General features: G+C 37.3%; 1 protein-coding gene and 1 long non-coding RNA gene across 6 annotated transcripts in view; one reads left to right on the forward strand and one right to left on the reverse strand.

The window, feature by feature from the left end:
- The window catches only part of LOC309842856, a 42,647-nt gene extending 28,146 nt beyond the window's left edge, over positions 1-14,501 (reverse strand). For 2 of the 4 annotated variants that reach the window (XR_014299798.1, XR_014299799.1), the window contains exons 1-3: positions 14,124-14,303; positions 8,015-8,151; positions 1,288-1,387 (exon numbers count right to left, since the gene is read on the reverse strand). This is a non-coding gene — a long non-coding RNA (uncharacterized lncRNA). Of the gene's footprint in view, positions 1-1,287; positions 1,388-8,014; positions 8,152-14,079; positions 14,304-14,397 lie in introns of those variants that run through there. The other 2 variants (XR_014299797.1, XR_014299800.1) reach the window with 2 other exon arrangements.
- HOOK1 (hook microtubule tethering protein 1) overlaps positions 14,358-14,510 on the forward strand; it is a 70,721-nt gene continuing 70,568 nt past the window's right edge. The window contains exon 1 of one of the 2 annotated variants that reach the window (XM_082687704.1): positions 14,358-14,446. The gene's annotated coding sequence lies outside the window, so the exon portion shown is untranslated. The remainder of the gene's footprint in view (positions 14,447-14,510) is intronic. The other variant, XM_082687706.1, reaches the window with a different exon arrangement.

The following is a 14,510-nucleotide window of genomic DNA, read 5'->3' on the forward strand; positions in this document are numbered from 1 at the left end:
TATAGTGTTGTTCAAGATGTCTAGTTCCTTTTTTATTGTTTGTCTCATTGTTCTATCCATTATTGAAAGTGGGGTATTTAAGTGTCCTATTATTATTAAAGTATTTTATCTGTAATTATCAGTTTTTGCTTCATATATTTTGGGGCTTGGTTTATAGTTGGTATATTTTTTGATGGGCTGATATTTTACTCATTATGTCATATCCTTCTTTGTCCATTGTAACAATTTATTTCTTAAACTCTATTTTGTCTGTATTAATATAGCCAATCCAGCTATCTTTTTGTTAGTATTTAGATGGAATTTACTTCATTTCCTTTGTCAACTTAGCTTTCTTTGGATCTAAAGTTGGCCTCCTGTAGAAAATATGTGGCTGAGTCATGTTTTTTACTCCATTCTCCCATTATTTGCCTTTTGTTTGGAATCTTTGTTTTTTAAGACTTTTATTTATGAGAGAGAGAGAGAGAGAGGATGAGTGGTAGAGGGATATGGAGAAGAAGCAGACTCCCCACTGAGTTGGGATCCCAATTTGGGGCTCAATCCCAAAACCCTGAGATCATGACCTGAGCTAAAGTCAGATGCTAACTGACTGAGCCACCCAGTGCTCCTTGTTTGTAGTTTTTATTCCATTTACATTTATTGCAATCAATGATAAAGAAGGACTTCTATTTGGCTATGTATTTTCTTTTTTCTTTTTTTTAAAGATTTTATTTATTTATTTGACAGAGAGAGATCACAAGTAGGCAGAGAGGCGGGGAGGAAGCAGGCTCCCTGCCAAGCAGAGAACCCGATATAGAGCTCGATCCCAGGACCCTGGGATCATGACCCGAGCCGAAGGCAGAGGCTTTAACCCATTGAGCCACCCAGGCGCCCCTGGCTATGTATTTTCTATATGTCATATATTTTTTCCTCATTTCCTCCTTAACTGCCTTCTTTTGCGTTAAATATATATATTTTCTAGTATACCATGTTGATTCCTTTCTCATTTTTTTCCCTACACATTTTTAAGTTATTTTCTTAGTGGTTTGCCATCTAATTAGGGGATTACAATTAACAATTTAATTTATAGCAATATACTTTGAGTGAGTGTCAAGTTAGTTTCAATTTTATATATGTTTTCTTGTATATAACTCTGTCATTCCCTTTATATTATTGCCACAGATTACATTTTTATACATTGTGTACTCATCAACATAGATTTATAATTATCTTATGCAGTTTAAAGAATCACATAGGAAAAATGAGGAGTTACACATTAAAATACTGACGTACACTTACCTATGTAGTTACCTTTACTGCTCCTGCTGTGTTTTCTTTTTTTCCTTCCCTTCTCCTCCTTCACTTTTCACTCATCCTTTTGTTCCTTTATTCTTTCCTTGTTCTTTCCTTTCTTTCAGACATTGGTAGGAAAAAAGAGAAAGTTGTAATTTACTATTATTTTAAATTGGGAAGCTGATAATGTCCTCAGTGATTAATCCTTTCTCTCCTCTTTGACACATGATTTGTTACAGCTACGTCTCTATATTATTCATTTGCCTTTTTGATGTGCAAGTCCAGCATCCTTAATTACATGGTAAGCATAGTAAAGGTAGAGACTCTGCCTTATAATTCCCCATATTTCCAGAGTCAAAGGAAATACTCTATTTATAGAATGCACTTAAAATGTGATGGTGATGTTGCCCTAGATATACTACCTTCTTTCTTCAGGCAGGCAAGCTATTATTATCCGCATTTATAGTGAGAAACTGAGTACCAAGAGGGTTCAGGAACCCCACCAAGGTAATAAGAAGAAGGGAAGAAAAACATGTTCCTCGGGGCTTTCTACACAACGTTGTTTTCCAGGCATTTTGTCTCAGTTATCTCTTACAAGCCTGCAGCAAGCTTTCCCAGCATTAGCACTAACTTCTGGCAACAGGCAATATTTGTAATGAATAATCCAACCGAGACAGCATTCAATTTGAGACGCTTATCTGTTCGTTTTGAATCAACACTGAAAGCAAATGAAATAGAATTATTTCCCACAGGCTTCCTGAGCAGTACAGAGAAACACTTGAAGCTTTGCTTTTTTTTTTTTTTTTTTTTTGTCAACTGAAGGACAAAGTTTGTGAGGGTGGCTGTGCATGCAAATCACAATGAATAACTACAAGTGAAATAGGAAGACAGCATGATCACAGCTTGTGTTTCTCAAATACAGAAGTGGGTGAACTTTGTCTTCTCAACCCACAGACCTCCTCGCTCAGCTTGCAGAATGGCATGGTGTAGTAGTGGAAGGCATAGGTGAGGCTTCTACAATTAAATTAAAAGGGAGGTGAATCATGAGAGACTATGGACTCTGAAAAACAATCTGAGGGGTTTGAAGTGGCGGGGGGGGGGGTGGGAGGTTGGGGTACCAGGTGGTGGGTACTATAGAGGGCATGAATTGCATGGAGCACTGGGTGTGGTGAAAAAATAATGAATACTGTTTTTCTGAAAATAAATAAATTGAAAAAATTTAAAAAAAAAAGGGAGGTTAATTCTGGGCTATCTGCCATATGCTTTGCAACTTTGAACGAGTTACTTCTTCATTTGCAGAAATAAGAATACATGTGAGGATTAATTTATGTCCTGTATGTGAGGGGCCTGGAAGAGGAAAAATTCACACCAGCCTTCTTTCCTCATCATGGGTCCCTCTCACTTCTCCATTGTCCCTCCGTTTTCACATTGCTCAGTGTTGTCATTCCCTTGGCTTCTTATCCCTTATAAAACACATGACATGATATATACTTTCACCCTAAAATATAATAAATGACTATTAAGTTCAATATTGAACTTTTATAAGAACATATTCATTTTAACAGGGAACCTAAAATCTAATGTCCAATGAATGAAATAACTATAAAATGGAACCTGGTTTGGTAAGGGAACCTGGTTTGGTTCCAGTAAGTGAAATTCAGCCTTACTAAACATCATTCCTCACAAAATGGAGCCAATGGATGATTCCAGGTTAGGGACATGAAAACACCAAATAAACCTGAAACATCTTGTCCCAGGAAGTATAGAAGCATTTAAAAAAACAGGAGAGGTGTGCAGAAAGGACACAGAGACCAACTTGAAGGGGTTCCACTGGCTGAGCTTAGGACAATTTGATGATTAAAATGAATAGTGTTTAGAATGGATTATATTATATTGAATAAAAATACATTTATGAATCCATATTTATACTTTAAAATATTAAAGGTAGGAATGGACAGAAGAGGAAAAACTCTTTTTAAAACACAGAATAGTGGGGCACCTAGGGGCTTGGATGGTTAAGGTTTTGCCTTCAGCTCAGGTCATGATCTCCAGGTTCTGGGATAGAGCCCCACATCCAGGTCCCACCTAAGCAGGGTCTGCCTCTCTCTCTTCCTCTGCCTCTCCCCCTGCTTGTGCTCTCTCTGTCTCTCTTTCTCTCTCAGTGAATAAAATCTTTTAAAAAATAAAAATAAAATAAAAAAGTAAAAACAGAGTAGTGCCAACTAATGGATGTAAAAGGGATAACAGAAATAGAAAATCATATTCCACCATAGGAATAATTAATTCAGACAGTAACATGAATGCTAAAAACCCTGTTTGATAAAGTTTTGAGGAACCATATATCCACAGAGTCTCAAGATTATTTAGTAATTACAGTGGGGAAAAACATCTTTAAAATGGAGAAATCTGGTGGACACCATCCTATCTAAATGATAAAAATTAACCTTTTCCATAACTGGACAATCCAGTACGATGCTCCTACCAATATGATGCACTGAGCTCACAGCATCATCTCTGCTAAACATGATCATGCAATAAGTCTGATCATGAAGAAACAATCTGACAAATCTTGCTGGACTGAACTATTTAAAAATGTTGCATTCATGAAATACCACAATACATAAACACGCACACACCCAGATGGAGAACTGACCTACATTAGAGGAGACAAAAGAGACATGGCCATAAACACAAGGCATGATTCTTGATTCCTTGATTTGGGTTCCAGAGGGGAAAAAAAAAAAAGAATAAAAAACTGGGGACAGTTAGGTAAATTTAAAGAAGGATTGCATCAAATAATAATGTTAAATTTATGGTGAGTGCTGTGAAGTGTGTAAACCTGGTGATTCACAGACCTGTACCCCTGGGGATAAAAACATATGTTTATAAAAAATAAAAAATTAAAAAAAATAATGTTAAATTTAATTTTCCCAAGTTTGACCATTACATATGGTTATCTTAAGAGAGTGTCCTTATTCTTTTTTCTTTTTTTTTTAAGATTTTATTTATTTATTTGAGGGAGAATGAGCAAGAGAGAGCATGAGAGAAGAGAAGGTCAGAGGGAGAAGTGGACTCCCCAAGGATCTGGGAGCCCGATGCGGGACTTGAACCTGGAAGTCCGGGATCATGACCTGAGCCGAAGGCAGTTGCTCAAGCAACTGAGCCACCCAGGTGCCTGAGAATGTCCTTATTCTTAGAAGATAGATGCTGAAGTATTTAAGGGCAAAGGGTAATTATTTTTGTTACTCTTAAAATGTGGCTAACTATAACCAAAAAAGAACTTTGTACATTAAATAAAATACACCGCAAAGAATAGGCCAGTTATTTATTAATAGGCCAGTTATTCTTCAGAAAAATCATGTGGAATTTATAAGGAGAATTATGTTTGAAGTAAAAGTTCAAGTTTACACTTGTTGTGAGCATAGCATAATGTAGAGAGTTGTTGAATCACTATTTTGTACACCTGAAAGTAATGTAACATTTTGTGTAAATGTAAACTGTACTTCAGTGAAAAACAGGTGTCAAAATATCAAATATTTTTAAGGTCTCTAAAACATCTATTGTTGTCATTGGCCTTTAGTCAGCAGATTTCTAACAGGTAACAGTTAATTTCAGTCAACGAGATGTGATGGCTTCACTTGTTTCACAGTGTTGCACAAAAAGAGTCTTGACTGCCTGAAAAAATATTTCAGTAACAGGGAAAATATAGACACAATAAATACTGAAGAATTGTACATGCTGTATTTTATTTTGCAATGATTATCTTTAAAAATTGGTTTTACCTCTACAAGGTAATTTTTGGAGGTGATGGGTATGTGTAGAACCTTATTGTGATCATGGCTTCATAGGTATGTGGACATGTCCAAACTCACCAGTATGTTTCTGTTAAATGTGTGAAAATTTTTGTGTATCAATTATACTTCAATAAGAGTTAAAAAAGCCATTCCGATCTCCCCTTGGACAATTCTCTTTACATCTGAAAAGAGATTTTCTGAAGTATTCAAGTTATTTGTAGTATATGCTTGGGTATACCTCTTATGCATCAGTTTCCTCATCTAGAAAATAAAAAATATTACTACTTTGTCAGATTGTTAAGGACAAATGAAGTAGCACAGATGAAGCACTTAGAATAGTGAACAGCACCTAATAACTGCTCAACCCATTTTAGGTGGTGGTGGTGGTTTATAGCCTCAGGATTGGATATCTTCTTAGTTATGAGTTGTGTTCATATAAAACATTATTAAAGTGTGAAGTTTCCTACTTTATTATTTTTTTTAAATATGTTATGTTATTCACCATACAGTACATCTCTAGTTTTTGGTGTAGTGTTCCATGATTGTTTATGTGTAACACCCAGTATTCCATGCGATATGTACCCTCCTTAATAACCACCACTAGGTTAATCCACCCACCCCCTTCTAAAACCCTCAGTTGGTTTTCTGGAGCCCATAGTCTCTCATGGTTCATTTCCCCCTCTGATTCCCCCCTCCTTCATTTTCCCCTTCCTTCTCCTAATGTTCTCCATGCTATTCCTTATGTTCCACACAAATAAGTGAAACCGTATGATAATTGACATTCTCTGCTTGACTTATTTCCCTTAGCATGATCTCCTCCAGTTCTGTCCATGTTGATGCAAAAGTTGGGTATTCATCCTTTCTGATGGCTGAGTAATATTTCATTACATATACGGACCATATCGTCTTTATCCATTCATCTGTTGAAGGACATTTCAGCTCCTTCCACAGTTTGCCTATTGTGGACATTGCTGCTATGAATGTTGGAGTTCAGGTGGCCCGTCTTTTCACTACATCTATATCTTTGGGATAAATACCCAGTAGTGCAATTGCTGGGTCATAGGGTAGCTCTATTTTTAACTTCTTGAGGAAACTCCATACTGTTTTCCAAAGTGGCTGTACCACCTTGCATTCTGACCAACAGTGTAAGAGGGTTCCCCTTTCTTCACAACCTCTCCAACATTTGTTGTTTCTTGCCCTGTCAAATTTTGCCATTCTAACTGGTGTAAGGTGGTATCTCAGTGTGGTTGGTTTTAACTTCCCTGATGGCTAATGATGATGAACATTTTTTCATGTGTCTGTTAGCCATTTGTATGTCTTCTTTGGAGAAATGTCTGTTCAGGTCTTCTAACCATTTTTTGACATGATTGTTTTTTGGGTGTTGAGTTTGAGAAGTTCTTTATAGATCTTGACTATATCTTTAATATATATATATATATATCTGTAGTGTCATTTGTGAATATCTTCTCCCATTCCGTGGATTGCCTGTTTTGTTGATGTTTCCTTTGCTGTGCAGAAGCTTTTTATCTTGATCAAGTCCTAAAAGTTCATTTTTGCTTTTGTTTCCCTTGGCTTTGGAGATGTATCTTAAAAGAAGTTGCTGTGGCCAATGTCAATGAGGTTACTGCCTATGTTCTCCTCTAGGACTTTGATGGATTCCTGTCTTCCACTGAGGTCTTTCATCATTTAGAGTCTGTTTTTGTCTATGGTATAAATCTCCTACTTTAATAAAATGTGCAGCTTCTTTCTTTTCCATATAAGGCTAAGCCCAGATCAGTTTTGTTGTTGTTGTTTTTATGTTTTTGTTTTGATTTTGCAATCTCTGGAAAATATTTCCAAATGCATTACATAGTATTTATTTAGTTAAGTAATTTCAAAAATTCCTGTAGCTGGATTTCTAGGTACTTCCTACAATGGCTCATATTAACAAACCCTTCACACATTTTTCCTGGTATTTTCTTCTTTGTTCTTAAGGCCCACTTATTGCTTATGGTTAGGTAGCCCCTCTCCTTCTGTCCTTGAATGCCCTGATAAATTTCTTCTATCGTTTTCGTATTTTAAGATGTATTACATTCTATATAAGTTATGTGATATAATACGTGGAGAATGAGCAAGATACATTTCCTCTGGCAAACATCACTTTAATGTATTTTCAACTCGTACATGTGTAGAGGTTTCAGAATACTGTCTTTAACCACAGTGGTATCCAATATAGTTTTCTCAGGCTCTCATAAAATATAAGCAGTATTTCTCGCACAGTGGTCCATGTCTTCTTTAGAAATCATGCTCTTCTTATTTCCGTGAATCTTATCTCAAGGACATGATTCTATCCACTTTCCATTTATATAAATTAAATCATTCATTTTAAAATATTAATTTTCAATACCCTTGGAGACAATAGAAGGTACCTTAGATAGTTATACTGTAAAGTTAGATTTTACTGGTTTTTTAGAGATAAACATCCCTGGATTAAATGATTAGCCACTATGTGTCAGCATTTGGCCTTTATTTTTAAAATCTGCTTACATGGATTAGAAGGATTTTTGTACATAAAAAATAGGTCATCAATGGAATGATAAGCATAGATCATCTCTTTAACAGAGTGTAAAATGAAGACATGTCTTGTGATTCACTTAAACTGAAATATAAAGTATAGGATTTATAGGTTTCAGTGATACTTTAGATTGATTACACTTATCAGTACATTTTACTATATGTCTTTTTATTGCCTTTTTAAGTTTTTGAAAAAAATAGTACATACAACTTTTTATTTTTTTATCATCTGAGTTACTTAGGACAACATAAAATAATTATGTCCAATTTTACTTCATGGAGGACTTTGGGATGAATTTAAGTATGCCTAATAAATAAAATGGTAATATTAATTTTAATTCAATAAATAGCTGACTAAACATCCCTTTCATCAGTTTAAATACAATTTATAGGGGCACCTTTAAGCATCTGGCTCATCATGATTTTAGCTTGAGTCGTGATCTCATGGGTTGGGGAAACCAGCCCAGTGCTGGGCTCCGTATTCAGTGGAGAGTCTGCTTGAGATTGTCTCTCTCCCTCTTCCTTTGCTCCTCCCCTGTCAAATAAGCAAATAAGTCTTTTTAAAAATATGATTTATAATATTACCCTGTGCTGTGATTTATCTTTTTTAACTTCTGTTTCCCAAGTACTCTAAGGAGGCCTCTGTTTAGGGATTTGACACCAAGTCCCCACATGAAATTATATCTGTGACCACAATCCCCTTCCATTTTGGAACTTTTTCAATGTAAGAAACAATGCCAACATTCTTCCTCTGTGACCGTTTTAACTTTACAGTTATACTATTGCTGCAGTTAGAGATAATTTTCCATTGCTGACACTTCCATTGCTATACCATTCCAACTTTTTTTTTTTTTTTAGATTTTATTTATTTGACACAGAGAGAGATCACAGGTAGGCAGAGAGGCAGGAAGAGAAAGAGGGGAAAGCAGACTCCCCGCTGAACAGAAAGCCCAATGCGGGGCTTGATCCCAGGACCCTGAGATCATGACCTGAGCTGAAGGCAGAGGCTTAACCCACTGAGTCCCCCAGGTGCCCCTATAATGCTTTACCATTCTAAATGATAGCATACCACATCCACCCAGAAGATAATGTGATGTGATGCTCAGGCTGCGACATTTGGGGATGCTATTGTGAATGGCCTTGACTGGTACATCACCTTTCCAGGAGAGCTCACATCCAGAGATTGATCAACATGGAGGCCTGTAGACTAAGTCACTTTCATCCAAACTTAGACAACCTGGAAGGGCCACTCTAGCTTCAGAGCTCCCCAGGAGCTGGTTGAAACTTTCATTAGGACTGCCCCACAGCCTGCTTTCTCCCTCTGTGCACTTCTGCTTCCCTTTCTTCTCCTCCACAGCTAATTCCCAAGACTGCTGCTTAATAAACCTCCTGCCTGCTAATCTCCATCTCAGAACCTACTGCCTGCAGTTTTTCTGCTTATAGCATATGTTTAAACTCCCTTGTACTATATAGATGTAAATGCCCCAGTAACAGAGAGGGCTTCACCCTTAATTTGAACTTCTCCATCGAAATCTTCTCTTTGGGAAGCCAACCAGGTTAGTGATAACATCACTCATAAGTACTGAACTGAAAAACTGCATGAAAAGGCAGTTTTACTAAATGATATGAAAGTCTCTTGAACTTAAAGCTTGAACTATAAAAGCACCAGAAGCAAAATTCTTGGTGCCACCTACAATCTCCTTGTATCATTAGTTTCATAACAGGACTCAGTTCCTGGCCACTGTGAGGAATAGGTAAGTTGTTTCCTTTTATACAGGGGAAAGTAGCCCCCATTCTTGATCCTCGTCCTCCAATCTCTACCCGAATAGGCCCCCCAGCTGGAAGTATGTGTGGAGATAGATGAAGTCTGTCCCAACCCCATCACCTAAACGTTCAGATCCACTGAGCGGCCAAGTCAACGTTGTCCAAGATTTTCTCTTTATTAGAAAAGCCAAAGCTTGTGCCTGGCTGGTGTCTGGGGTTGGTTTTTACTCCCTACACCCAGAACAGTAGTTAGTAGAGCTAGGCACTAACCCCCACTGGGATCACAGGCCTAAGAAGTAGAAGCAATTTTAAAATGTCAATTTTTGTCATCATTTCTCTTCCCAAGAACTCTGACAAGGGCTTGTGAATCTTTTCCAGAACCTAGACACTACCATTCCAAACTCTCACTCAGGTTCTGAAAAATATCAATCTAGAAGTATCTGCTGTTACATGTAACTGCCTCTGGAGCTTGATGCTGACTGGACATAACCCAAGTCCGCCGTAGTTCTTTGGAACTACATGGACTGCAGACCAGTCCTGGGGGTATCCTACAGAAAACCAAGTTAACCCCTATGATGGATCTTGCATCATTCTGGCTGCTTCTATCTCTCTGTTGCTGAGATCCAGCCTATGTTGTAATTGTTTTTCCTCCTTCTTTCTTCCCTCCCTTTCTTTACCCCTTTTTCTTTCCTTCTGTCCCTAAAACATCTATAGGACTTTTGTTTGAGGGACTACCCAAGGTACAGCTGCATCTAAATAATGCTGTAAGGATCTTGTGTGTTGGGGGCCCAATAGTTTGCTTCAGGAATCAGTGCTTTGTTAATGAGGTCCACTTGGAATGTTTGCAGCTGGTTACTCTGCTGGAGTGGGTGCTGTGTCTGAATATCTAGATTGGTGGCTGTCCAGGCCAGAGTTTTCCTCTAACTGAGGTCCACTCTCAGCTATTCAGGGCATCTAGATATCAGTAGGGAAAACCTTCGACGTCTCCATCTCTTCTCACCATCACTTGTAGGTGCAAAGTACAGATTTCCTCTTTACAAGTAGAGCCTATGACAGTTCTATTGGAGATACCTAATCAGGGATTCTCTTTTAGCATTTCTCCATCCACTTCTAGCCCAATTTAGAGTTTAAAATCTCATCCTGACCCGATATTTCTCTAAGAAAATGTATTTTTGAATTTTAATTAAATTTTGCTTATCTTTTATTTGTTTTATTTTAATTAGAGGTGATACTTGTTCACTTTGATGAAACTGGAAAATAAAAATAGTCACCATGAATAACCACAGCTAATATTCTAATATATTTACTTTGTTTTAAAAAATGAGTTGAAACATAAGCATGCACACACACATCCCAAGACCTATACACAGTGTCCATAACAGCTAAAATGTACTGAGCAGTTATGTTCTGTTAAGCATTTTATATGCATTTGATCTTCACAACAACCATGTGAAATTATGAGAGAATTGTTTTTATTTTTGCCTGCAGGCATCCATCTCCCTCACCCTCCATCAACCACCCTGTAATTTCACCTTGGTACTAGTCCTGCAGAAGTATCTGGGGACCTGCTCTGTGTATGGCAAAGGGCTGAACACATATCCTATGACAATCCAATTGGGCACCTTCTCTGGAACTTGAATCTTGAATAGACGACTGGGAAAAACTTAGCAACCATTTGATCATGTTCATCTAGGTGGTGTTCTCCTGAGAAGACTTCCATAGATTTGTTACCTGCCTCTGATGAGCAGGTTTGGGACCTGCTCTATCCCATGCTGGCTTCTTCAGATACTCCTTTGAATCTGTAAGATTTCTCATATCCTTGCAACAACATTGTTCTTTATAAAGTTGCCCAAGTTTGATTTCTCCCACTTCCCACCAAAAAATCCGTAACCAATGTAGAAATAGACAGAAATATATACAAGTATTATTCTATTTTGCAGAGACAAACTGAAGCTTACTGAAATGAACTGACTTGCTCAAGATCACGCAGGCAATAAGAAATCATCAGGTCTCTGTAACTCTAAAGTTTGTGCTTAATTCTAACCAACTCTCTTTTCAATCTCTCTCTGTACAGATACACAGATTGTGTGTGTGTGTGTGTGTGTGTGTGTGTATGTGTGTGTTTGTGTATACTCTTCTATGTATTCTTCCAAATTAAGTTCTAACCATATTAAAAATTTAATCATTTTCATCCTACAGGTTTTTGTCTGATAATAAAATCACCAAAGAAACATTTTAAATTACTGTAAAGTACAAAGAAGGTAAAACTTATGAATTATTTCAATACCCTGATATCATCAAAATTACTATTAACAGTTTGGTTTGTTTAGTCTCTCTACTCTTTCTCTCTCAGTGTGTATATGTACACTCACATGGATACAAAAATAGGGATCCATACTAATACAGTATATATATAACAGAGGGAGAGAGCCATACTGTATATACAGATTTATTTCATCAATTTTTTCTTTTAGTATTATTCTTTAAGCCTTTTCCTGAGCAATTAAACTTCTTTCAAAATATTTTAATAGCTACAATATATTTTATTGTATGGATATACCATAATGTGTTTAATCACTCTTCTTTCAGACATTTAATGACTGTTTCTTTTTTTACTTTGATAACTAGCACTGCAATCAACAATTTTGTTTGCATCTGATTATTTTCTTAGAATAGATTCTGGAAGTAGAAACTATTGGTTTAAACACTTTGAGGATTTTAAATATTCTTGATATATATTGTCAAAAATTTTTCAAAAGATTATTCCAATTTAAAACCCCACAACTAGTGTTTAAAAATCAGTTTCATTCAATGCTCCAAATATAGATGCCAACTTTTGGAAATGAATGTCAACAGTTGGAAAATGATAGACTATTTTGTATCAGGCACTTTTAAAATATATATATTTCTCTGATTATAAAATAATACAAACTAATTGCAGGATGAAAAATACAGATTACAGAAAATAATCCCTTTATCCATAAATAAAAATGACAGTCATTTAATGAACATTCCTTTGTCTTCTTGCAATGCACATATTAAATAAAATTTTGAGATCATATGGCTCATACTTTTAATACATGAATTTTCAATTTAATGTTATATATCATGATGAACTTATATTAAATATTCTCCAAAGCATTATTTTTATTAGTTGCCAAATATTCTATCTTATAAATTGGCTATAATGTAGTTAACCTTTCTGGTTTATTGTATGTACATTGATCAGCATATATAGAATTGCAATAGATAACATTGTTCATAACCTCTGACTACATTTCTGATTATTTCAATAGAATTTATGATCAGAAGTGGAATTACAGAATCATGGGTTTAAATAGCATGGATATTTTAAAGTTTCTTGATAAATATTGCAGAAAATTAGAAAAATCATTCTAAAAATGTTTGTTCCAGCTTTATATGAAAGAAAGTGTGCTTCACTCTTCTGAACATTATTTTTTTCATTTTTTTATTTCAATGATTCGTGTTTTGCATTTTTCTAACCTTTTCATATTTGCTTGAATTATTTGTATTTCTTCTTCTTTGAATTCACTGATCATGTCCTTCACATATTTTTCTATTAGATCCAGTATCATGAAGACAACTGAACATCCTTCCCTGAGGATCTATTCTCTGCTTCTACAGAGCTTAGAAGGAAAACTCATTTGACCCCCAGTTACTCTTCTTAAATATTCCTAGTAATTCACTTGTGACTCTTCCTGATAAGCATGTATGATTGTAGTAACTCATATTTCCAAAGACTATTCAATTCATAAAACTCTTACACATCCAGTATCAGTTTGTCCCTGTGAGGGAGACTGGGAAGGTTAGTGTCATTAGCATCACTGTAGAAATGTAGACCTTGGGTTCCACAGCACAAAGCAGTGAGGAGTAAAGTCAAGACTAAGACCAGGTCTTCAATTCCTAGATCTTTTCCTCTTCATTAAATTACTTTACTGATGTTGCTAGTGTCCAGAAATATAAAATGACTCCACATGGGGTAAGAAAGTTCTGGAATAATGTTGAGACTTGATAGCAAATGCAAGGACTCTATTTTTAGAATGAGACTGATTTACATTTGATGGCTTTTAATTGCAGTCATCCATCAGTTTTAAACTTTAAATGTCTAAATATAAAGACGCGGCAATATAACTGAGCCAGCTGCATTTTTACACAGCGCATGAATTGATGAGTTTATGAATGAGTGAAGTGATGGAAATCAACAGCAAGATTAAGAATATCCCAACCCATTTCAACTGCCTAAGCCATACATCAGTACCTTGGAGAGCTTCCAACTTTAAGTCCCCCCCGCCCCCCCTTCTCAAAAAAAGACAAAATCGGGAGCATTTTACATTGTTAAATTCCATGTTTTTTGAAAACTAAAAGATGATTTCATTTTCCATTTTCCTACCTGAAAGTGGTCCTCCCTTTTACCCCATTTAAAATAAAATTGCCGGTGGCCCGTGGCTCGTGATCTCGTGAGAGCTTATTTAAAACAGCTTTATGGTAGTTTTCCCTCCTTAGCAAACACATTTCTTTCCCATGTCTGCAAATTAAAATGTCCTTTGCCAACGAACGCCCAGGAGATAATCAGCTCTCCCTATCGCGAGTGGTTTTTATTCTTGGGTGGGATCTATTTCTGAAGACATCATGGCAGCAGAGCGGGGGTCTCCTCAGGTGTAGCCAGGAGCTGCCCTACCTCGAGAAAGGAGGCGCGAAGATGCCTAAGCCAGCCCTACTTACGCTTGGAGCCCCGCTGCCTCTTCGCCCTTGGGGCTGCGCGAGCTTCAGCTTCTACAACGCTCGCCGCGCACGCGCGCTCCGCGCCCCCGCCCTCACCGCACCTGCCAGGTCACAAACCCCTTCCCACCCTCTCGCACTCCCTCCCGGAGGCTGTCTTGTCTCACATTGATTGGTCAAAGCCAAGAGGGTGCGTCCAATCAGCAATCCCTCCTGCGCAACCTATCCCCGCTCTTCCCGCCCCCTCCCGCCCCGCACGCCCCTCTCGGGCACCTACTTTCTTTGTGACTGGTGCGCGCTCTGGTCACTCAGTACGGCGGGGAGAGGTGTGCGGGAGTGGGCGGGAAGTGGGGGTGGAGAGGGAGCGGAGGGAGGGGAGGGAGGGGAGGG

Source organism: Mustela nivalis (assembly GCF_964662115.1).
Source record: "Mustela nivalis genome assembly, chromosome: 10".
NCBI classification, from domain to species: Eukaryota; Metazoa; Chordata; class Mammalia; order Carnivora; family Mustelidae; genus Mustela; species Mustela nivalis.